This window comes from Panthera pardus, unplaced genomic scaffold, assembly GCF_024362965.1.
Source record: "Panthera pardus isolate Hobbes unplaced genomic scaffold, ASM2436296v1 HiC_scaffold_4, whole genome shotgun sequence".
Taxonomy (NCBI): Eukaryota; Metazoa; Chordata; class Mammalia; order Carnivora; family Felidae; genus Panthera; species Panthera pardus.
The window spans coordinates 3,888,056-3,914,062 of record NW_026526969.1 but is presented as its reverse complement, the minus strand read 5'-3'; the positions used below and the strand labels follow the sequence as shown (position 1 = coordinate 3,914,062).

At 46.4% G+C, this 26,007-nt stretch overlaps 1 long non-coding RNA gene across 1 annotated transcript in view; it reads right to left on the bottom strand.

Annotated features, from left to right (window-relative positions):
• The window catches only part of LOC128774741 (uncharacterized), a 54,154-nt gene extending 28,367 nt beyond the window's left edge, over positions 1–25,787 (bottom strand). The window contains exon 1 of the long non-coding RNA XR_008419185.1: positions 25,506–25,787. This is a non-coding gene — a long non-coding RNA (uncharacterized LOC128774741). The remainder of the gene's footprint in view (positions 1–25,505) is intronic.
• Between the last annotated feature and the right edge of the window lie 220 nt (positions 25,788–26,007).

The window sequence follows — 26,007 nt, the reverse complement described above, 5'->3', positions numbered from 1 at the left end:
GCAGATACTCCACCCGAAAAGGGGATAAAAGGGCTTTGGAAACCATGCTTCCATCTTGCACACACTGCACGTCATTTCTGCCGAGTGACAGTCCATAGGACCCAGATAATAAAATAAAGAAAATGGATGCTCTGTGTCTTGACCGGCCGTAAATCGTAAGCGGTCTTCCGCAAGCCTGATTTAAGAGTTTCATCTCGCACCGACCATGTTTGCTCTTTCTTTTTTCTTCCCCCCTCTTGTCCCCACTCCTGGGGAAGAGGGAGGAACGGTGAAAGCCGTCAGTTCAGAGCAGCATTTATATTATCCAACAGCGGCAGGATGTGACAGCATAGGAGACTCACAAGATAATGTTGAGACTCTGGTTTTAGAATGTTTACTCTCTTCTGGGTGAACTCTGACATCCAAACGCATTAATGCGGTGCCATTTGCAACTCTCATGCCAATCTCTATCCTTGTAAGTATCAGAATTTTAATGCCTGCTTCCCTGTTTGAGTTATGGTAATTTATTGTAATAGTGTATTTTGACCTTTTCAGTATTTTGTATTTTTATTGGATAGCTGTTTCACCTCTTCCCTCGAGGGTTAGCCAGGCTGAAAATGAGAGAGAATGGTAAGACCAACCAATCAAAATACAGAATATTAAAAAGGTCAACACACAAGAGCAAACTACTAATTTGGCAAACACACAAGCTCAAAGAGAATAAAGGCTCCAAACAGCATGGTGGCCAGAGCAAGAATAAGGGGGCGGGAGGAAGCTAAGGGGGTCCTCTCAACCTATAACCGAGCAGTTAGTTCAACCACTGAGTGTAAACTCGTCCGTCCTCCCAACCAAAGGAGAGGAGAAAGCCAGTGTATCCTCCAAAGGGTGTAAACACCATTTCTGTTTCCGCCTGGTCAATGCAGATGGCAAAGAGAGGCGGTGGGGTTGAAAGGTCCGAGCCCAGAGATGCCAGGAGACCTTCAAAGAAAATGTGGAATAACCAAAGGACGCCCCAAGGACACCATGTTTAACCCCCTACCTACACGCCGATGAATGTGTCCAGAGTCTGGGATGGGTGTTTATCTCTTTCTTTTTGGAGACTCTCCAGGGAGGGAAGTCCTCAACCTCCCCCATGGACTCTTTCTAGTTGCACTAAACTAAAGAATAATAACAAGCATAGCTGACTATCAAGGTTAATAGGATGATTAAAAATGCAAAGCATACTAACTCAAGTGGACATCCAGGTCTAGTCTACCAGAGGCCATGGCCATCCAGTAACCAGGAAACACACTGAACCAATTACCAGGGTGTGGCCCCTCACCCGCTGAAACTCACACTGTTGTTAGCAAAACACAGCAACATACACAGAAGGTGTTCGATATCCCGGGATGATTGGCACCAGAAAAGGGACCCTTGAAGGGAATCCAGGTGAAACAGGGACCAAAACTCTCAGGGTAAAGAGGGAAACGATTTTGACTGCCCTTTCATCTCGAAAAATAAGATGAAAATTTATGAAGAGGTCATTTTGTTTTGTTTTCTATTTAATAAAATGGAGGTTAAAATTCTAATCATATTCTCAAAGTACAAAGGATTAAGGGTTGACTGGGAAGTCGGGGCACAACTCTCTCAGCAAAATTTTATGTTAATGTAGATACATCGCCCTTCACAGCACCTTGGGAACAATCACAAAAATCACACCTTTTATGAAATATTCAGAGGACTATTTTATAAATATTCAGGGCACTAATATGCGTGCCCCCTCTAAATTCTTTTATAGTCCAGCTTTTCTCTGCCTTAACAGCTCGATCTATGATTCAGTTGGCTGATTTCCTAGTATTCAGTTGTAATCTGGGAGATCCTTGTTTGTTGACATTTTCAAGCAACCTGAACCATCCCACTAGATCACGTCCGTCAAGCTCATGAAATCCTGTGTTGTTTACAAAATTTGCAATTTCCACTTGCTTTTGATTTACACTGTGCTGACAAAACATCTGAAAATCGTCTGCAAAACTGGCCAAACATTGATGTCATACAGGTTTGTGTTACACAGAGTTATGTTTGAGTTGGGTCTAATTTTTAAAGTCTGCCAAGTGAATATTTGATGGCTGTTAATTCCCTGTGTGAATTTTTAACGACAGGTACTCTCACAATGAAAAACTCAGGCGCGTGGAGCCCAGGTTTATCTAAGCGCAAACCAGAATATTTTCGACCTAAAACACTCCGTAACAGACACGAAGGAAAGGGACTGCTGAAGTATATCCAACCATTAATACTTTGTAGTCTGACTCTTAGGTATGGCGGGCCCAGCAGGTTACGTCGTAGGAGAAGAATTTTGGGGTTAGAAACACTATATAGATTTGCAATGGCTGTTCTTTAAGAATATTTAATACGTATCATACTCAGATTACACTGTTAAATTAAAAAACGCTCTCTCAAAAAATACATGCTGCACATGATCCCTGTTTTTAGAAAAACTATCCTTTATTAAACATTTACTGGGTACCACGAACGGTACTTTGCACTTTATATGCCTTATATTATTTAATTCTCGTAACAGCCCGGGAGAAAGGCATCGATACCTACAAGTTATAGGTAATGAAATAAGACCCAGAAATCAAGCAACTTGTCCGAGATGAAATGTGTAATTAGTGGCAAAGACTCAGTCCTGACCCCAGGCTCAGACTCTTAACCTACTCCGTCACAGTACATAGGAAAGGCTTCTAGAAAAATGAAGCTACTGGGTAAGATCGTGAATGCCTGTATTCGCTTCTTTGTAGTTTGCCACATTTTCCACGTTTTCTAAATTAAAAGTGATTGATCTATACTCAGAGAAAAGAAAGCTAGTTTTTATTGTAACAAGTTAAAGTTCGAGGAGCATCTCGGTGGCTCAGTCAGTTGACCATCTGACTCTCGATTTCAGCTCAGGGCAGGATCTCACGGGCCATGAGATCAAGCCCTGCATCGGACTCAACACAGAGCCTGTTTAGGATTCTTTCTCTCTCTCTCTCTCTCTGCCCCTTCCCATGCTCATGTTCTCTCTCTCTCTCTCTCTCAAAGTAAGTGTATAAACTTTAAAAAAGAAAAAGGTAAAGTTAGAGACTAGAAATCACCATGTTGCTTGTAGCTAAAAGGCAGAGCTTTGTAGAGAAACAGGGAAGGAAGTCTGGCTCAGTTACAGCTTGAGGGAAGTCTCCCAGCTGGCAAGCAGCCTTCAGATGGAGAGTTTGGCACATCCTGTAAGTGCCACTGACATAGACACTGCCCACTTGACCTACTGAGCAGCTTAAAAGAAGTGGCGTGTGTGACAGAAAAGAACATTGACCAGTCAGAGCCGGAGACAAGGACGTCTCCCACATCCTATGGAGACCCATAGGACTGCCTGTCCCCTCGCCCCACGGGCCCCACCTACAGCCCAATCCTCCCTCTGCTGTGAGGCCGACTCTGTCCCAGGTCAGAGCACTGAGCCCCACAGGAGGATTGCTAACCTCTCCAAGACTTCAGCCCCCCAAGAATGGGGCCCTGCCTTCCCGCGGGCCTCGGCGACTGCCTGCGGCTGTCCCAGCTACCTGGGCGTCCTGAAGACACCCGTGCGCCAGCAAGGCCCAGCCCCGCTCCAGCTGGGGCTCACAGCACAGCCAGCCATACCTTCAGGGACCTCACCGACACCGCCAACCTGATGCGTGAGCCGTCCTTGTTGTTGGCCACCACAGCCTTTCAGCCAAGCTCTGCATTCACGGTCACAGTCTGTTCCCAAGTCTTTAACCCGGGCTTTGCACGGTGCGCTACAGGGAGCTGAGATTCTGTTCTCTCTGCTGCCAGAGGGGCAGGTGGACCCTGGACCCTGCCTCTCTCTCAAGCAAACGGAGTGTACCAGGGCATGCACGATTGGGGCAGCATGGACTTCGAGCCGCCCTGGTGGGTTTTCTTTGTCCCCACACACCATCCTCTTCCCTCTCCGACCTCCTGAGCTCCTGCTTTCTCCCCGGTAGCTGAAAAAATTATAATGGCGTTGCTTGTTTACGGTGTATCAGGCGCTCTTACGATTGCTTTACATCTAGATAGCAATGACATGAATTACAAGTTCTCTGGGCCTCTTTTGCTTCCCCTGAAAAGCGGGGCAGTTTAAGGAGACCCTCTCCAGTCTTCTCTGGGAGCTCCCGGAATGAGGGGCCAGAATTACCACGGCCTCGTCGCCTTACATGGTTTGAGAGTACGGCACCTTTCAAGGAAAGGAGATCAATGTAGAAATACAGAGGAACGCTTTCTCTAGGATGCAGTGTTCAAGCCCTTAACCTGACCTTGAAGAAAGAAAAAAATGTGTTGGGATTTCTAGTAGAAGTGGAATAATCGGAGGAGGAGTTGGCATCCCGCTAGAGGAAGCACGTTCATGGCGAAGTGGCATCCAAGAGCTTGGGATGGAATCGTGGAAGATGGGCCAGTTGGAAAATCAAGTCCAACAGGAAGAAAACAGCTTCCAGGGAGTTACAATCCCAGACCCAGGTTCAGCAACATGACTGGGCCTCTCCACACAGCACTAACCAAGAGCTAATATATAGTATTTATTCGAGAAAGATGGTTCCAGGGTAAGGAATGAGATTTAGTTACCATAACACACATTACTTCTTGGAGCTCCCAGTTCCCCTATGAGAAAAGCCATTTTTCTTTTTCAATATACGTCTGATGTTTGCAATCCGTAGGGCTATTGTCAAATGGTTTCCACTTACTTGAAAAGACAATTTCTCTGCCTTGAGGTTTTACCTATCAGATCTTGGTGCTGGTATCCGTTCCTGTGGCATTACACCAGCTACGGAATTACGCACAGGGACGACAAACATCACCTGTCATCCTCGCCCAGAAGTGGCTCGACATACCATATCCCACTTCGCAAATCTGGGTAAAAAACTATCGTCCAAAGCAACATGAAAATCAAGAGTCCTCTCTCTCTGAGGATCCATGGAGCCTCCCCTCTTTTTTCCAGGCTAAATAATCTGTAATTATTACCTCTTTCTCTCTTTGGTGTGATAGATCATCAAATCAACTTTTGTTCTAGGAATTTTTTTTTTTCCAGCTAATTGATAACCTCCCGCCTCACAGGTACCGGGCTTGGCAATAAGGGTCTTTTTCTTTATACTAAGATAGCACCTTGCTCTAAAGAGGTCTAAGCATTTGCAAATACCGACTCATTATTTATTGCAGGTATTTCACGGAGTTCGATCGTTCTAAGTTACAGAAAAAGTAAAATCAATAACTGTTTCTTATGTAATTACTGTCCATGCAGAGCCTATGCATTTCCGTGCATTAGTCATACTCCAATTATGGTCCGAAGTCACTACTGACCAACCAAGAACTGGTAGTATAATTATGGGAGGGTCAGAAACCCTGGGGGGCTGTGAGCTTGTACCACGAATCTCCGCTTTCTCATTTGAAAAATGACCAAGTTGTGGCTCTCTTAAGTCAGCAATATTAGGCTGTTATTCTATGCCGTGTGGGCAATCTGCTCCATAAGACCTACATCAGGCACGGGGAAGACACACACACGTCCTCTCTGCAGAGAGCTGGTTGCTGTCTTTCTCTTGCCCCTCTGAATCAAAGCCAATTCCTGTCTTGATTCCTCTAGGCAGACTTATCTGACTCCTCTGGTTCGCATTGAACTTGCCTCAAATGAACCCTGGTCCTATTTTAAAAGTGTACTCCAGCAGGGAGCATATACTGCCATGTATTTTTCTGAGTGCTCTTCACAGCCCGTCCAACAAACTAAATTGTGAGCACTTAACGGAAGTGCTTATGTGTTCAAGCCCCGATCCCCCAAATCAGACCACAAACACAGTAGGCAAGAAATCCTTTGTTACTTTTCTGTTTAGGTTACTAGTAATAAATTATGAAAGAGACCCTTTCTGAAAATCTAGGGGCCCAGAATATACAATAATGCCAATGGGCTCTCACTTACAACCATGCAACTTATGTCCAAGCCAAGACCTATTTTTAGTCTCCTTTCCCCATTCCATTGTCTCCTTCCTGCTCTCTCCCTCCACTTCCCTCTAAGTATGCTGGCATTACCACTATGATGCTCCTCTTTGAAACTCCTCCTTAACACCTCCCTGCATGAACAAGCAAGGGGCATGTGGTGTGACCAAAAGGATATGAAATTTCAGACCAATACTTCCAGCTGTGATGGAAGAAAAACTCATCACACAATGAAAATCGGGGTTGGAGGGAAAGAGCTCTTTCCCCTTCTCATCAAGAAGATGCCAGATCACTGGCTATTCCTGGGGACTATATCTTACTCCAGACCTGATGGAAAGGCGAGAAGGGACAGAAGGAATGAGTCCTACCTATTTTATCAGTAAAGGGTATCTAGAGAATTCTGCCTCTGGCAATCTGGTGTGCCAAGATACTCTGAAACAGCCTTTTACCACCAAGCTAGTCAGATGTTGGAAGAATTACAATAAAAGTAAGTGCATTGCTGAGCTCACAAGAAAATAAGGAAAATCCCCAAGGGCAAGAAGAAGAAGGAGGAGGAGGAGGAGGAGGAAAAGGAGAAGGAGAAGGAGAAGTTGTTCTGTAACATCAGACTTCCAAGCAAATACTAGAGTTGAATTGCCTTGGGAAAATGTTGATTCCAAGAATCTAGAATTTTGGAAATGAGCAACCACTCCTAAGGGCATAAGAGCATCTCACTGTCCACGCAAAGCAAAGAAGGGGAACCTAAGAATCCTGCATTTACCAGAGGATCCAAGGGCCACACCCTAAGTGAAAGGGATACAAAGATGTTAACAGCACATTTCACAAGCTAGACCGAAAGGATGAACATTGTTCTCTAGAACACACGGAATATTTACCAAAAAATAAATATGTACCAGCCCACAAACAACCCTCAAAGTATTTTTAAGAATTGGGTATCCTGTAAACCGTATTTGCATACTATCTATATTCTTTTGCTACAGTACAATTGAGATAGAAATCAATTTTTGAATTAACTTAAAATAATAATAAATCGGAAATTTTAAAAACATGTTTCTCCATAACTCATGAATCAGCATAGAAATCATAATAGAAATGTTTAAATATTTATAATTAAATAAAATGAAAATACCATCTATCAAAACTTGTGGCATACAGATAAAGGAGTAGGTAGAAAGAATTTATATTCAAATTCTGACATCAAAAAGGCAAGGCTAAAAATTAGCGAGTTAAACTTCCAACTTAAGAACTTGGGTGGAGTAGGGGGTTGGCAGATAAGAATACACATCTAAATAAAGGAGAAGAAAGGGATAACAAACACAAAGGAAGAAAGGACAGACATTAATGCAACAGAAAACACAGACAAGTAGAAGGAATGAACAAATCCAAGAGTTGATTGTGTGAAAATATCAATAAAGGGGTGCCTGGGTGGCTCAGTCGGTTAAGCGTCCAACTTCAGCTCAGGTCATGATCTCACTGATTGTAGGTTCAAGCCCCGCATCGGGCTCTGTGCTGACAGCTCAGAGCCTGGAGCCTGCTTTGCATTCTGTGTCTCCCTCTCTCTCTCTACCCCTCCCCAACTCGTGCTCTGTCTCTGTCTCTCAAAAATAAATAAATAAACATTTTAAAAAGTTAAAAAAAGAAAAAAGGAAAGATCAATAAGATACACAAATTTCTAATGAGGCAGAAAGAGAGAAGTCACAAAGAAATAATAGAAGAAATTTTTTAAATGACATAACTAAAGATAGAGTACAAGTTAAAAAGGATAATACGAGACTATTATGGAAAACTAAATTGGGTTAAATTAGCATGATTCCAGAAAAGCAAAACTAATTCAATATGTAAAAACCCATTTATGTTCATCTTTCTTCCTTCATTCATTCACATCAATTCAGAGCAATTACAGTCTCACTGTAACGTCACATAGTTATCTCTTTTCTTTCCTTTCCTTCTGGGTCCACTCAACCCCAGCCAAAGGAACTGCATTTGGGGCCTGGATTTCTTTTCCACAGACTGAGAAATTTCCCACGGGAACATTAAACACCTTCACAATGTGGTATCCCAACCTCTTGAATGTCTAAACTTTCCAGAATCTCAGGGAATCATAAGGAAACAAATATAATCGCGTGGGGCCCATTTCCAGAATATTGAGAAAAATCACTTACTCTCCAAACCAAATGCAACCATTAACTTACAATCTTAACATCAATTCCCAAGCAGATGTAATGTTTCCTGAACCCAACATCTCATCGAATCTATATCCAGGCTGTTACCACCAATCATCCGTAAGGAGCTCGTATTAGTTTGATCAAAACAACACCAACAAACCAGAAAAATGTGAAGGAGGAGCCAGAAAATCCCATGGGGTTCACCTGTGATGGAAACATGCCAGTCAGTCAGCCATGCCAGGTGTCCAAAGCCCAGCACCTACAAAGGTAATACTCATTTGAAGGAAGCGTCTCATCAAGACCCCAGATTGGCCCTATCCCGACAAAATACCTCTTGGAAAGTGAATAAAGGACCAACCTACCACATCCTTCCTCAAGACCTTTCTTTTAAGGTTCACCCAGTAAAGCTTATTTCTCTCAACAGTTTGTGCAGGATTCCTTCCTTTCCCTCCCCAGCCCTGCATTCGTGGTGCCGTAAATTTCCCTGAAGGGGGCTTAGCAGCAGCTCCCTTCCGTCAAAATCTGTGGCCTCGTATCCTTCCCTAAACCCAGGGGCACACTATACCCTTCTCTCTGTACTTCTCCAAATCTGAAGGCTCTCAAGGCTTGCTTGCTTGTACAACATTTCAGTTTCTGTGGCAACTACCTCTTCCTTCCATTCTGGAATGCCTCAGCTTTGCCTCATAATGTCATCCTCCAGGGAGAACATCCCCCTTAGTTTCCATATCTGTCCCAGCTGGAGTCACCCACTTAAAAACTTTCCCCTTTTAAAAATTTATTTATTTAAATGCAAATTTAAATACATTGTTTAACATACAATGTATTCTTGGTTTCAGGAGTAGAACCCAGACTCCCACTGCTTGAACCCGCCTACTATGTATTTCTAGGAACGTCATCGCTGAACGGGAAAAAAAAAAAATCAAGAACAAAAACAAACACAAAACTAAACAAAAACAGGACAATAAAGTGAAATTGGAATCTGTTAATACTAAATCATGCCGCGGTCCAAATACTAAAGGCATTTTACACCAGAAGACTGCCGATTTTAAAGTGAGCTTTTTCAAGAACCCAGAAGTTTCCATCCCTGCCAAGCCCAGATTCCTACTAATCAAAATCAAGGCACAAACTCTCTCTTTGAGTTTTGCTAATGAAAACCAGAGCTCCTCTTCACAATGCAAGTTTCTTCTGGAGGCTAAACCAAAACCCCCAACTTCTGTGCGTAAACTCACCTCCGTCTGCTGGACAACAAATGTTGGTTAACGTCAAAGGTAAATGGACCGGACCCGGAAACCTTGGCCAGCACTGACCATGGCTGCCTTCATCCCCATCCCTACTGTATTCCCAGGGGAGCCCAGGGCTGAGGATTTAGCTTCAAAGCTCCATTTGGTCAAAAGCCTGGTGATCTAGGCTGAGCCCCACATGGAATTCGAAAGGTCGTCTAGTCTGTCTACCTGAAGGTGTCCTGTGGAGCCCTGAGCGGCAGTGTTCCGCGCCCCTTCGCAGACATGGCACATGGAACAGGCCAGGGAGGGGCCCCACTTGGCCTTTGTTTGTTCGTTTGTTTGTTGAGAGAGAGAGAGCACGGGCATGGGTAGAACAGAGGGGCAGAGAAAGAGAGAGAGAGAGAGAGAGAGAGAGAGAGAGAATCTTAAGCAGGCTCCACACTCATCACAGAGCCCCACTCATCCCACGACATTGGGATCGTGACTTGTGCTGAAATCAAGAGTCAGTGCGTGACCAACTGAGCCACCCAGGCGCACCTCCCCGCCCCCGAACTTGGCTTTTTTAAGGGCCGAGCTGCTTCTCAGCCTGGCCCTCCAAGCATCGAAACAGCAAAAGTAATGGAATAAAGCCTCTGACAGCCTTCCCCTCTCAGGAGTTCCAAGGAAATAGAGATGAGATTACGGCCACGAGAATCTGTCCAGCTGACGATTGGTGCCAGGGGTGACAGGCTGCTGTTTACTGATTCATGGCGTGGTAAGTAGCACAAGGAGACAGCACGGAGAGCAGAAAGCTGTCTATATTCCTGGAGCCGTGTTCTTCCGATGCAGCCACTTGAATCAAGCCACATGCACCACGGGCTGACTCTGATCCTCAGTAACAACTGTTTAAAAGCAGACAGAGGCAAGGCTTCCGGATTTGTTGACTCGTGTTGTTCTTGGGGAAGCAGGGGGAGTTAAGGGTTCTGTTTCCAGTATTTCCCATGGGAGGCGGTTTCCAAAGGGACACAAATCATTCACTGGAGGCAGGATACGTTACTAGTAGTTTGGGGTTCGCGGCAACCCACGCCCGGGCCTTCCAAGAGGTCTAAACAGAAGGCATCTTTTTTTTTTTTTTTTAACTCATATCCGCCAAAAACGAATGCTTCCTCCTGGCTTGTAAGAACTAACAGTACTCAGGTGTAATGATCACATATCCTGAAAGATTGCTAAATGCTCCGGGAGCACAGGAGGAATTTTTAACAGAGAAATTCCGGGAAAGGACCTTGACACTGATAAGAGAAGCAGGGCTGGAAACCTGGGCTCGGGTCGTAGTGTTGGCCTTCACAGACTCATGCATTTGTCCAACAGGTTTTATGTGCCCGGGCTGCTCTAGGTTCTAAGGACGGAGCGAGGAAAAGTCCTTCCTCAGAGCACAGGGTGCTTCTGCAGGTAGGACTGGCCTTGTGGGGGCTCCAAGTTGTGTGCAAACCATGCCCGTCCCCATTCTAACTGCTCCGTCAGAAAAGAAGAAAGACATCTATTCTTCTTGTGGTCAAGAGACCATCGGTTCCTATTCTGGAAGCACCCAAAACTAAAGACAGCCACATTTCAAATTAGCAGAGAAGCCTTGGTTCGACTATTGCCGTCCTGGATGATTGCTCTCTGCAGCAGCCCCAGCAAGGCAACAGCGACCGGTGCTTAAATACCCCCAGTGACAGGGAGCTTGCTCCTTTATTAGAAGCTCTTCTCGAGTGACCTGTGACCCTCAGGACGCTGAAGTTGAGCTCAGTTTGGCGTCCTTGCTGCTTTCAATCATCGGGTTCCCCCTTGGGAACCATGCAGACCAGGACTGATCCCTCTTCCCCAAGACACCGAACACATGTCCGGAGCCCTCCCTCCTGGCCAGAGACCATCCGCTCTCTGATCCGTTCACCACACAACAAGGGCCAGCTACTGAGGCTCACTGTGTGCCATTGCGGTTGCCAGATACCTCTGTGTTAACTGCCGTGTCCATCCTATGAGGACGGTATACCCATTTTATAGATGGGAAAACCAAGGCTCAGAGAGGTTAACTACTTTGCCCAGAATTACTCAGCTAGTACGGCAGAATATGGACTCAAAGCCATGGCCTTCTGACTCCAAAATTCACCTCGAGGGCTCTCTATCCTGGTGGTTCTCTTAAACTTCAGTTTGTCCGTACAATTTGTAGGTCTGCCCACGGTCCGTCTCCCTCTAAAAGCACACCCACGCTTGCCTTCGCACGTCTGTCTCGGTGTTCACTGTTCCCTTACAGCATGAAGTTATTAGTGGGTAAAGGACTAGTAGAATTATAAAATGGGTATTTATAATAACCCACTGTGCCCCACAGATGTAAAACAAAGACTTTCACTTGACCTATGTCACCCCCTTTGATTCCACTCAACAAATTTTGGATGGTCCCCACATCACACACCAAACTAGGCACAAGAAATACAAAGATGATCGTAAAAGCTGGCCATCCCTCTCAAGGGAGACAAGAAAGTAAATGAGTAATCATAAGACATGAGAGTCTCTGGATGAAGAGCCCTAGGGTCCTGGTAGAGGGAAGAGTAAGTCCTGCGAGGTGCTGGAACATGGGAGCGAAAGTTAGGGAAGAGTTTGCAGGTGAGGAGACCATCCTGCGTGCTCGCTCTCAAGGAACAGAGCTTTTTAACTAAGAAGTTGAGGGTTGAGAGGGCGGGAGTCCAGGCTCATTCCAGAATAAGCAAAGCCATTATCACGAAGTGGCCTCGTGTCACCCAGGGACACAAAATTTTCCAGTAAGACCAATGTATCAGATATACTAGGGGGAAGGTGGGATAGAATGTGAGTTGTTGGGACGGGATAGACATACTAAGCCTTGGCATTTAGACTGAGCAGATAGCTATCAAGAAAGAATATTTTTGGGGCACCTGGGTGGCGGAGTCGGTTGAGAGTCCGACTTCGGCTCAGGTCACGATCTCGCAGTTTGTGGGTTCGAGCCCCACATCGGGCTCTGTGCTGACAGCTCGGAGCCTGGAGCCTGCTTCGGATTCTGTGTCTCCCTCTCTCTCTGCCCCGCCCCCACTCACGCTCTGTATCTCTCTCTCAAAAATGGATAAAAATTTAAAAAAACAAAAATAAGAAAAGAAAAGAATATTTCTATGTTAGAAGCCAATCTATGCCTTACAAAGATATCTCTGATGACTTTGTTGTGAATTGTAGAACCCCCTGTGCTTGCCATAATGCCAACCGAGATCACGCTTACTCTTTTCCAGCCGTGTTACGTAGTTCACTCTCAACTAACACTCCTTTTCACATATGGCGCTGTCAGCCTATGTCTCTCCAGCCGTAAGCAGTTGAACCTGTGCTTGGGACCTCACGTTTACCCAACGTATTGATTTTGTTAAAATCAGACCCCGCACCCTCTCATTGGCACCCTTCGGGATATTGATTTTTATCTCCGTCATGCTTACTAGGCTGCCAGCTTCAAGTTGTACATTCATTTAATAAACCTCTTTCCAAATGTTCATGCAAATCACAGATTAAAAGGAAAAAAAAATCATAAGGCAAGGGCAAAGCTCCAAAGCATGTCACTAGACACTTTCCACCGGATTAACATTTACTTTTAAATCAGTCCCTTTAAAAATAAAAGCTCTTTAATCAGTAGCTGCTCCACTCACGTGTCCTTTCTCTTGCCAAACGCCGTGCTGTCAGCATTCTGGATGAAGTTAATCGCGCAGAACTTGCTCGTGGTGAGCCCACGCTGGCTGTTAGGTCTGTGGTTTCCTCTCCTAGGTGCTCACACGCCAGCCCTTTGATCTTCCACCAGGCTTTCTGGAAGCTTCTTCAGTTGCAGACCCCATCTTCTTTCTTGGTTGGAAATCTGAACTCCATTTGTTGGTCTCCAGTTTTCCAAACCACTTAGGTTTTCCGTGGTTCACAAAGACCACCCATAGCAGTTTGGGTGATCTGATCTGACGAGTTTCTTTCAGTAACATGGGCTATAATTTTCCGGCCTGGAATGCCACAAGTGTCCGTTTCGTCATCTAGAAAAAGGAGACTATAACAGCATTACCCCGTACAGTGGTTTGCTAATTAAATGGCATCATGCACTTAAAGGGCCGCTGTCTAGCGCGTAGGAAACGTTCCCCCCAAATTTGTAACAAGCCACCACATCGTTTCCTCCTGACAGCACCTCCAGTTTGATTGGCCTAAAAACCCACCTCTTCCAGAAGCTGCATTTGCTCCTAAATTTCCTAAATCTTTACACGATGTCACTATTCTTACAGTCACTGAAGCCTGACACTCAAAAGCGTCTTTGATCACCACTTGCCTTCTCGCCCACTTCAATCGATGTTAAGTCTGGTAGATTTCATCCCTGCAATGCTACAGACGCCAACCCCTTACTTCCATCCCATGGTCACTGTGACGGGCCGAACGTCCGTGTCGCCTCAAAGCACATGCACTGAAGCCCTTAATGCCCAGTGTGACTTATTTGGAGACAGGTCCTGTGAGATGATAAAGGAATGATGAGGTCATAACGGCGGGGCCCCAATCCAACAGGGCTGTTGTTTGTGTAAGAAGAGGAAGAGACCCCAGAGATCTCTCTCTCCACCACGTCAAGGCACAGTGAGAAAACGGTCATCTACAAGGCAGAAGGATCTTCACCGACAATCAAAGTGGCCAACACCCTTGGCCAGTCTGAGACTTGTCAGCCTCCAGAACGGCGAGAACTAAACTTTTGGTGTTCAAGCCACTCTGGCTGTGGTTTTGTTATAGCATCCCAGGCAGACGAAGACAGCTACCATGTTCAGGTCTCCTCTACTCCTTACGTGCTTTGCACCAACGGCCTCCTGACTCTCGCCCCAACTCCCACCTTTCCCCACTCCATCCAAGTACCAACCAGGCCCGACCCTGCTTAGCTTCTGAGATCAGGCGAGATCGGGCACGTTGAGGGTGGTATGGCCGTAGACTACCTTTCTCTACTCCAACTCACCTCTCCCACTACTCCCAGCCTCCCAATACTTCCTGACTTCTGCCCCTACATCACCAGAAACTTCCCATTGTTTGCCAAACTGAGCATAAATTCACCAGCACTTTCGAGGTATCCCAGGTAAGCTTCGTATATAAGCCCTCTTTATGATCCCACTCTAACCCTGGGAACTCCTGTTCCTCGATCCTGATATGCCCTCTGCTCTAGCCAAACAAAACTTCTCACAGTCCCTAAGAACATCGTCGATCATTTGCATTTTTTGACTGATCTCTGCACCCAAACAGAAAGACTGACTGACTTAATAGTGACATAAACAAGTAAGAGTTTATTATTTTCATATAGCAAGTCCAGAGATGGGAAGTTACTTCTCTTGGTTTTGTGGCTCAATAATGTCACCAGAGATCAGCAATTTTTTTTCTTTCCTCAAGATGCAACTATGGCTGCCACGGCTCCGGACACCAAATCTGTGTTCAACGCATGAATACAAGAGAAGGAGAAGAGAAGAAACAAGGCAATCAAGCCAGTCCCGTTTAGTAGAAAAAGTCAAAACATTCCCAGAGTCCCCGTAGATTCCCATATCAACTCATTGGCCAGGGTACTATCACATGGTTACCCTTCCTTGCAAGAGAGCCTGGAAAAGTGAATATTTCATCTGAGCAAGGTATGCATGACAATACCCACAACAATATTGGGACGCTGTTAGCAAAAAATTAGAAGGCAGTCGATAACTGAGTGGGTGACTAGTCTAGCCACAGTACCTGGCACTCGTGTGACGTGGGAGAATTTTTGTCTTTATTTCTCTTCACACACCTACCAAACTCTCCTGTACATACTTTGTGTTCAATAGGCTGATTGTGTTGCCAGTTTATGATTGCCTACAAATGGTTCTACATTCATTAAGTATCCGCTGGTCTCAGGTATATTGGGGAAAAACAAGAGTAAAAGAAATTAATATTTGTCCTCAAGTCAGACAAAGTGCCTGCTGCTGAATTACTTCCCCAAAACACAGTCGTTTTGAGGGTCCATTCATTTCACACCCTCGGCACCAACACTGACCTCTGCTCGGCGACACCTTTCTTCGTGGGAGAGTATACATAATAACCCTCGACCAGGAGCTTGGCCGAATTGCTCTGACGTCTGCATTTTTCTGGCTTGACTGGACAAGATTTTCCTATAGATGAGTCGAGAAAACTTTGCTATGAAGCAATATAATGAAACATTGTTGCAAAAAGAACATTGAAAGGGAGGCGGCAGCCATCAGATATGATGCTACAGAATAACTAATGATATATAAGTAAATATTTGAGTAAATCCGGATTATCAAGGAGTGCACAGTTTACATATCTATAATCACTGATAAGATACATTATGTGCAGGGGTGTTTACATACAGATAGTGATGGGTCTGGAATAGAAAGAAGGATGAAAATAAAAGCAAAGAGGGTTTTAAAAAAATTTTTAATGTTTATTCATTTTTGAGACAGAGAGACACAGAGTGCAAGTGGGGGAGGGGGCAGAGAGAGAGGGAGACACAGATTCTGAAGCAGGCTCCAGGCTCTGAGCCGTCAGCACAGAGCCTGACGCGGGGCTCGAACCCACAAACTGCGAGATCATGACCTGAGTCAAAGCTGACGCTTAACCAGCTGAGCTACCCAGGTGCCCCAACAAAGAGAGGTCTTAAAAATATATTTACCCAGGGGCGCCTGGGTGGCTCAGTCGGTTGAGCATCCGACTTCGGCTCAGGTCATGATCTCACAGTCTGTGAGTTCGAGCCCCGCATCAGGCTCTGGTGCTGACGGCTCAGAGCCTGGAGCCTGCTTCCGATTCTGTGTCTCCCTCTCTCTCTGCCCCTTCCCCGCTCATGCTCTGTCTCTCTCTGTCTCAAAAATAAATAAAAAACATTAAGAAAAAAAAATTTTTTTTAAATATATATATATTTACCCAAATCTTCCTAGCGGTGATCTCTGGGCACTACATTATAATTGGCTTTCTGGTTTTGCTTGTCGCTATCTCCCAGATGTTCTCAAACGAATCTGCTTTGCTTTTATAATAAAAAGAAAAAGCGGTTGTTTTTGCTTTTCTTAACTTTTGGGAGTTTTAGGAGGCCAAGCAGCCTTCAGACGCTTCAAGCGATGATCTGAATTTGATTCGATGAGACAAGGGCTAGTGAACTTAAGTGGCCACAAATTCGCGAGAGCCTCTGTTGATGACCTCAAACCATTTGCAGCGCAGGAACGAGTCACGAATTTGCATTTGCAGCTTTAGAAACACCAGGAGCAAAATATAAAGGCAGCGTGAACCTGGAAGTCGGTGGTGCGCCACAGAAACTAATCTTCCACGGAGGTCTGCTTAGGCGTTTCATGTCTTCAGAGACTCCCATTCACTGCCAAGTGTGACCCCAAACAATGAAGCCATTCAGCAGGGAGGAAGGATCTTCAGTGCCGTGAATGCTGCCACCTGTACTTTGAGCCTCCTTGACGAAATCAACGCTGGAAAGCTCATTGCTCCTCTTGCTTTTGTTTCAGTCATGGAAAGGCTTTACACAGGATGGACTCACCTCAATTCGATGACAATGCCCATGACATTCAAGTGATCCCTCTTTTACGTGCAGTGCTGAGCCAAGTGTCTGCTTTATCTCACGATGCGCATGACAAAGCAGAAAAGGCTGGGAAGCCTGGACAGGCTGAGCCAATGGCACCTTTGCTGCTGGATGTGGTGTCGCTCCCAAAATTAACCCCCCGGAAATCTCAGCAAAAGCATGCCCTGCCCTTTGGAAGCCTCCGGTTTTGACAGGTCACTCTTTCCATTTATGAGGTGCCGGGATTACGACTCACGTGACAGGTGGCTACAAAATAAGGACACTGGCCTGAAGGCATGCTGTTGCTTTTTAAACTAAAAAAACACATGGTGCAGGGGTTAAAACAATACTTCTGACCTGGAATATACAACGACGGAGCCCAAGTAGTCAGAAAAAAGATCCTGAAGGTATAAAATACAACTGATTATCTCAGTTTCTGGCTGCATTAGACGTGTTCTGAGCTCTAGATTTTCTTCCAGGTGGTCCTGCCTGGAGCCTAAGACAGGGAAGAGGAGGCAGGGGTTCAAGATACACGCTCGATCCATAAATAAATACGGTGCATTGGGTTGTACATCTCTGGAAAGTGAACTTTCCGGGAGGACGAGGGTCTTAATGCTATGGAAAGGTCAACTACACAAAGATTGTTGTCGACTCAGCGCTTACTAGCCCCTTTGAAGGTCTCTCGACTTAAGCATCCCTTGAGAAAAGCATTTCCCAGAATCCCCTTCCCCAGATGGTGCTGAGTTAGAGTTTCCCAAGGAAGGACAATCGTTGGAAGAGAGATTTGGAAGCCCATTATTTTCTGAGGGCAGATGAATCAGGACAGAAGGTCAGACAGGAGACTCCCAGAAGCTTCCCAGAGGACTCTTTTGAACCCCCCATTTTGATACGCCAGGCTAAAACCATTGACTGTGGATTACCACCAACTTCAGTTCCCTATGTCTTCCAACATCTAAATAAATCTCTAAATCCTACACTAAAATTATTTGTACCCAGAGCACAGAGGGCTTTTTAGGCAGTGACGCTACTCTGTACGATACGATAGCGGTGTTTACACATTATCGTACATTTGCCAAAACCTATAGATCGTACAAGACCAAGAGTGAACCCTAATATAAACTGCAGACGTTAGGGGCTCCTGGGTGACTCAGTCGGTTAAGCATCTGACTCGATTTCAGCTCAGGTCACGGTCTCGCGGTTCATGAGTTCGAGCCCCGCATCAGGCTCTGTGCCTGAAGCCCGCTTCGGATTCTGTGTCTCCCTCTCTCTCCGTTCCTCCCCTGCTCATACTCTGTCTCGGTTTCTCAAAAATAAATAAAAGTTTAAACAAAAATTTAAACTGCAGACGTTGGGTGACAATGATATGTCAGTGTAGGTTCACCGATTGTAACAAATGTACCACTCTGGTGCGGGGTATGGGAGCCTGTGGGGGCGGGAGACAGGGGATATGTGGGAACTCGCTGTACTTTCTGCTCAATTTTGCTTTGAACCAAAAATTGCTCTTAAAAAAAAAAAAAGCCTATATTTAAAAAAATTCTTTGTGCCCAGGATGCATAGAATAGCTTCTGTTTTCCTCACCAAACCTGATGAACCCACAGATTTGCTCATTGAAGTAGATGGAAATCTTAGGCAGAAGCATTTGAAGACCATAATACAGGTGGAAACCAGACTGTGAATTTAAATATGAAGCATAAATCAGAGTTGTTACTGCATTCTCTCTAAATTTATAAAATTGCATTTTTTTTTTATTGTTTTTACGGTTCCGATATTTTCCCCTTTTATCGCGTCACGTTATGCTGGGCTATGTGATGGTACTGTTTTACGTCATTTTTTGGCATTCAGGTGGATCTCTCTCTCCACGTCCCTCCACATTCAAATCTTGCTGAGCGTGTACGAAAGCGCTCAACACGGGTCCTGGCTCACAGTAGGAGCTCAATCAGTGTTCATTTCCTGTGTTATTAGGCATCTGTCCTTTACCTGTGCTAAGGGATCATCTCTGCCTTCAAGGAATTTGCAATCGTCTTAAGAAGACAATACAGAGAGAACAGATGAATAACAGAAATCCTAATAGTTGAATGTAGCAATTTAAGAAACATCCCACGGTTATGCGTGGTTATAACTGCCAAAGAGATGATCCTGGCAAAAAAAACAACAGAGTTAAGAGGTGGCACCGACATTCTTGAATGTGTATCGTCTTGGAAAACCTTGTGCGCTTTGGAAGACCAGCCAGTGAGAGCGAGCCAAGGAGATGGAAAACTGCATTTCCTTCCCAGCATTCTGCTCCAGAATCTTTTATATCCAGTAGGATTCTCCAGGTTGAGCGGAGCCAGATATCTAAGTGGATTAATTGTTATTTATAATAACATTTTGAACCATGAAGCACGGGTGACCTCCCATCACCCGCTCTCCACTAAATTGTGCAACTGTAACAAACAAATAAATGGGATTTGCCTCCCTGCCAAGGATGTGCTGCAGTCATCCATCCGCCACGGTCATCAATTAAAGGATTAAATAATGAATGAACTGGCAGAGTTCAACTATAATCTTCAGACCCAAACTCCAAAGATGCTCCGTGAACAGCAGTATGGGATTTATGGATTTCATGTTCCTTCCCCTCGCTCCACGAGGGTGCACACGGCCACGAGCACCCTTGTGCACGGTCACCAACATGCACAGATAAGCACGAACACACACACACATTTGCACACCACCACCACCCCCATACGCACACACACTCTTGCCCGTGGCTTCTCTTGCCACTTGCGTGGTTTTCTTCAATTAGGTAATGAACTTATTAATCATGGAAGGAAATGCATTTATCTTGGAGGGAAGTTGCTTTAATCCTTTGGTTTAGACCAGGATTGCGCTGGTCACCTTGGCCAGCAGTCCCTAGCTGGAGCGAAGCCAGGAGAGGAAGACAGGCACTCAGAAAACATCAAGCCAGCAGACGTCAGCTTGACATGAGAGACAGTGCCTTGGAAGAGGGGCTGTGTGGCACCCAGAGGCTTCCAGCTGCCCCGGAACAGCCACCTGGGATGCATTTGCTCCAAAGGCTGGTAAAGCCATAAGTATGCATGAGTTCAGCAGAGATCTAAAGACACGAAACCCATCCATAATGTGATACTGAGAGCTTGTTAGAGATATTGATTAATCATAGCGGTAATTTACATTTATAAATCCTTTACAACGGGACAGGCACTGTGCCAAATACTTGCCATGGATTATCTCACGTTAAGCCTCACAATAACCCTGCAATGTAAACACGGTGATTAACCTGGTCTTTGAAATGAGAAACTCGGTGCTCAGAGAAGTTGAAGCAACATCACATAGCTTGTATGTAAAGTCGAGTTGAGGTCCAAACCAGTCAGATGGATTCCAGAGCTCGCTTCGTATCACACCACATGCCTAACTCCCCTCATTGCTTTAGCATTCCTAAACTTCTGAGACTCATCGCATAGAGGAGAACACCCATTACCATATTCTCCCCAAACTCTCCCTTAATAACATAATGAGAAACAGGCTAAGTATATACACACGCACATATACACGTGCACACACACATACATGTGCAGCAAGGGGGTGACCGCTGCGCACACACATACACACGCACACAAATAAGTGTGTGCACATGCATCCATATGCACACACGTAGCCCAGGAAGGTGACTGAGGGCAATGCAGAGGGCACCCTTAACTCTCTCTCTCTCTCTGCCCACCAGGCAGGATGAGCAGATTGAATCGAGCTTCCGAGCACAGTCTCTTGAAGCATCCCTACTGTCCCCCACACCGTGACAGGAGTCTCAGAGGCTTGTTACCACCCTAACAGTAGACAGGTGACATCATCTGGGAGTCCCCAGCATCTTACCAACCTGAAAGTTCATGACACAACGTACGCAGGCTACATACAGCCCACAAGCGGGCAGAGAGCGCCCATCGGAGCCCACGGATGAGTCACCCGCCCTCAGCAGCCTGTCTCGGAGCTAGCCCAAGGGAACAACGCTTGGCAAACACACAGCAGGGGCCTGTTAGCGAAGATAAAGCCGATCCACTGAAGCCAGGTCGACGCTGCCACGTACCCCCCGGCCCATGCGTTTCCACCCCGGCACCAGGACAAACAAGATCATCCGACTGATCCGCCCCCTTCCCTATCGTCCCTGACAACCGTGCTCCTACGACATCAGTCCTGCCGGATTTTCTGTGGCTGCCAGTACTGGCTGAGGCTGGCGCCACGCAGAGGGGTACGGAAGGGAACTCTGTGTCTTTTTAGGAATGATCGCGGCTCCCCAGGCCCAGGGGCAACCGTGTTGTCTCCGGCCCCTTGAGGAGCTTGCCTTTGTCTTCCAAAGGCACATGTGGCATCTGGAAACATTCCTGTGCCTTGAAAGCCACCTGCTCCCTGATGGAGGCTGCCCGCACACTAAGGCTACGCTTCCCTCTGTCGTTTTCTAAAGAGCAGAGTCTCCTCTAGTCTCCAAATAAACTTCTCTCCCAAACACAAACGCTGACATCCAAATGTCTGGTTTCTCGGGGCCTCTTATCTCAATTCACTCGCTGGGGAAGCCGAGTCCGGTGCGGTGTTTTATCAAAGTCCCCGCACCTCCCCGAGACACCAGCTGAAAGGAACACAGCCTGGCTGAGGTCAAGAGAACCAAGGAGAGAGGCAGCCCCCTCTGAGAAATTACGCAGTCCACCGCGGAGGAGACTATGGGACAAGTTGACATCTGTGCCAATGCTAAGCATGCAGCTGGGCAGAGATGAGCCTGGCCTTGAGGCGAGAAAGGTAGGACTGGGTCTCCCTTCCAATGTTGTGATGTCAATCTCCACGCTTCAAACAAAAAAAGAGACTGTATTTTTTAAAATTCTAGGTCTCTGCTGATGTTAAGGAAGGATGGGACACTCTGCCTTAAGGACACAAGTCCGGCTAGGGCCATTGTCTCTTGAATGGAGACAAGAGCAACAACGCCCGAGATTCAGATGTCCTTGGCACATCACTTCTCTGCCAGGGAAGCCTTGCGGGAGCTCCAGCTCCGGCAAGAGGGCATTACCTGGACAGAGGAGCCACAGGGACATCTCGGCTCTGTGCTGTGACCCCTCACCACTCCCTGGTTTGCCAACAATGCTCAGTATTTCCTCGCGACTCACATTCTCTTTTTAGAGAACGACTCCCTAACCCCACCCCCACCCCCACCCAGAGCCCGCAAGGGTCCTACTCGTCACAGCCAGGACTGGACATCGGATTCAAAACCACTCTCTGGGCCCCAACTAGTTCAACTGTAGTCTTCAAGAGGGACGCCTGGGTGGCTCAGTCAAACATCTGGTTCTTGGTTTGGGCTCAGGTTGTGATCTCACGGTTCATGAGTTCAAGCCCTGAGTCTGCTCTGCCCTAGATAGCACGGAGCCTGCTTGGGATTCTCTCTTTCCCTCCTGCTCTCTCTCTCTCTCTCTCAAAATAAATAAACTTAAAAAAAAAAAAAAAAGAAGAAGCTGTACTCTTCAAGAGAATTTATCTTAAAGATCCAGAGCTTCAGATAAGCAGCCAACCCTGGACACCAAGACAGTGGTCATGGATGCAAGTTCCAACTTTGCCACACGTTAGCTATGCAGCTCTGGGCGATTACTTTAACTACTCCATGCAATCGGATGCCTTGAGGTTCCCCGATCTCCTGACTAGAGAGACCCTCTTTCTTCAATTAGCACGTGTCAGACTTTCTGTTCCTGGCAAGCAAACGATGCTCAGTTAGGTCTCAGAGTCTCCTCCACCATCCGTGCCACGTGGAATTAGCTTGGCCTCCCGTCAACCGGGGCCACCGTCACCGCACCCCCTTGGGGACGACGGGCTGTCCGCGAAGCTCTGATGTCCTATGACTCCTCTTTCTCCAGGGCTCTCCCTCACTGCTCCGCCCACAGGCTTCCCCTTGCCGTCTGTGCTCCCGGTTGCAATCTCTCCCTGGTACATTAGGACCAATTTGAACATAGTAAGTGAACGGAAAAACAGAAAAGTAGCTGGCTTCAAGTCAGTGTGCAGTCTGGATCATTTCTGTGGAAATAGCAAGGGCAGTGAGAAAAGCCCACTGAGTTCTGAGATTAGCAGTGAGTCCTCAGTGATGGTATCCATCTTTCCAGGTTTTACCGCAGTTTATAAGTCTACCCACATGGCCCCCAGTTTACACAAATTGGCCCCAAGGCAGTGACTCAAACTCAAGACACACAACGGCAAGACGGGGCTGTCACTAGGGGGATGACCTCACCACGTCCTTCCAGCCACTGCCAAAAACCATCATCCTAGGGACACAAAGTCATCCTGGTCACCAATGACAACCTTAGACGGGAAGAGAACCAGTGTGGAAGAAACTCAGGCCCGTCAGCTACTAAATACGTCAAACAACGATTTGATTTTGCTCACGATTTTGTGAGTCAGGAATCTGCAGGGGGCGTGGGTGGGCAGTTCACACTTGGGACCTTTTACACCATTGGGTCAGATGTCAGGTGCATGTGGCCATGAGGACTTGACTAGACTGGATGTCCTACATGGCTCACACAGAGGGCTGCTACTCCACGCTGCTGTCAGCTGGTTGCTTAACAGGGTCTGTAGACGTGGTCCTCCCTGTGTAGTTGGACCTCTTCTGTGGTGGTTGTCTTCCCCAGAATAAGTGGCTCAAGATACCAGGCAGAGGCTAGGTGGTTCATATACCCTAGCCGCAGAAGCCGCTCGGCATCATTTCCGCCATATTCCGTTGGCCGAAACAGTCACAAGATTCACCCAGATTGGAGGAGAGGAGACATAGACACCCAGTGGGAAAAGTATCCAAGAATCTGGAGACAGTTTTTAATGGCCATTATGTGATTATCCCCAGTGTGAAACTGGGAGGTTACGACGATGACTAAATTGTCAAAAAACACATCCCTAAAAATGAATGGAATGGGAATTCAAAGCCAACCTTGTCTGGTTCCAAACCAAGAACCCCTTTGGTGGGGTCACAAGTGCCCAGTGAACTGGACAGTCCTACATTCTTTGCCTTCCAATCCAAGCAGGAGAGGGGAATATATATGCATTCTATTTACAGAAATAACAGAGATTTTAGAAACCCCTCTTCTTTCTTTCTTCCTTCCTTCCTTCCTTCTTCTTCTTCTTTTTTTTAATGTAAGCACCAACAGGCCACCTGACTGCCTTGCCTCCCTCAATTATTCCAACAGTTAAACTCTGCCACCCCCACCTCCATGTTGCCCCCCGCCCAGGGCTGTGGAACTTAAGACGTAAGGAGGTGATGTCACCATGCTGAGGGCCAGAACAGAAGAGAGCTCTCCAACCTGTCACCACTCTACCAGTAAATGGTGTCTTCCCAAAGGCTGAAGCCATATCGCTCTCTTGCTCTGAAAGGATGGACGGAGCTATTGAACTGAAAGCTCTAATGCATGCAAGGTCCTGGGGTTTGAGAGCCGAAGGGTCACTCTGACTCCTCCAATTGTTCATTTTGAAGACACTCCTCAGAGATATTTCCTGCTTGTCCATCTGGAATGACGAGCAATGATAAGCACAGACGTTATGGGTATCAAACATGAACACCTACATCATCTGAACTGCTCGTTGGAAAGAGTTGTCATTTCCAAATGATCCTTCAGGTGACCGTAACAGATTATAGACTTAATTGCATCCTGTTCATAGCCACAGAATGTTTCAGCTGAGTGGCTTCTGTTGCCAACGGTTCCCCCTCGAGGAGGAAGGAGTTCACGCCCTCCCGTGCCTCTGGCCAGTCCGAAGACCAGGTGGTACTGAAAAAGCCCTCCAGCAGAGCAGCTGAGCACTGGTTTTGAAGTCTTATAGCTCTGCATTCAAATCCTCCTCCTGCCCCTGAATCCGGCCAAAACTCAGCCTCTTCACGCCTCGGGTAGCTGACTATCAGATGTAGATTAGAAAAGCATTTTCCTCATTTGGGTTACTGGGAGATCACGTTAAGTGACACTAAATGGCGTGAGCTTCACACAATAACTACCACCTGGTAAGCACCGAACAGACGTTAGCTATTACGATTATACCAGAAATAACTAGAACGTTTGGGGGTAATGCTGAAGCCCAAGCTGGAAGGAAAGAGGATGAGTCAGGCTTCAGGGGCCTCACGGCAGTTCTAGGCAGTCAAGGAGACAAATCCCACGAGATCAAGCAAGGGAAAGAAGATGCACAAAATCATGCAGGATCTGGCGCTTGGAAAGATTAGAGTCAACAGAAACCACAGATAAGCAAACGCCCTCTAGTATCGTGCCAGAGGCTCTTGTGGCTCTCAAAAAATGTTCCGAAACATCGGACAACCCAACATCCACATCCAGAAAGAAAGACTTGTGAGGTCAAAGAGTAGCTGGTGTCTGTAATACAGGCAGATACAGACATTGAGGAGAAGTATCATTTACTGAGCACCTACTATGTGCAAAGTGTGGCATAGCCACTTCTGCAGACATTATACCATGGACGCCTCACGCTACACGGAAGAACTGGAACCCTTGCCTCTTTTTGTTTAAAGGTAAAGAAGTCAAGGCTCGGAGACGTTAACGTACTCAAGGTCATGAGTCAGGACGCGGAGGCACTGGAGTCTGAAACCCAGCTAACTCTGAAATTGCCATTTTTTTTACTCACTCCATCTTGAAGTTTCAGAGAAGACGAGCAGGTGCTGAAGGGCTTCGAGAGATGGCTGGCCCCTCTGCGGTGAGGAAGCGTAGAAGATTGTCCTAAGGTCCCGTGTCACAACTGAAAGATCAGCCTCTCATGTTTTCCTTCAAAATCCCATTGTCTGATCCCAGTTGCCGTTTCCTGCCAGAAAAGCAAAAACATGAGGGTTCGACTCTGAATCCGTAGTTTCCTGACCTTTGCACTTACTTCCTCCGCAACCGTGATTTTCCACTTCCAGTCGAGCTCGTGAAGGAGTGGCCGGGCCTTCCCTTAAGCGGTTTGTTCTGAGGAGGCACTGGATTGGCGGTGCCCGAAACAGAGGCCCCGGTCAAGGAAGAAGGAAGGTTGCCAACTGGGCAAGAGGCCTTAACGAACGGAAACGCGATTACAAAGCGTTCCTCCAGATCAGAATTTGCATACAATGAAATACACACTGAGGGAACCCATTGAATAATGAAAGCTCGGTCAC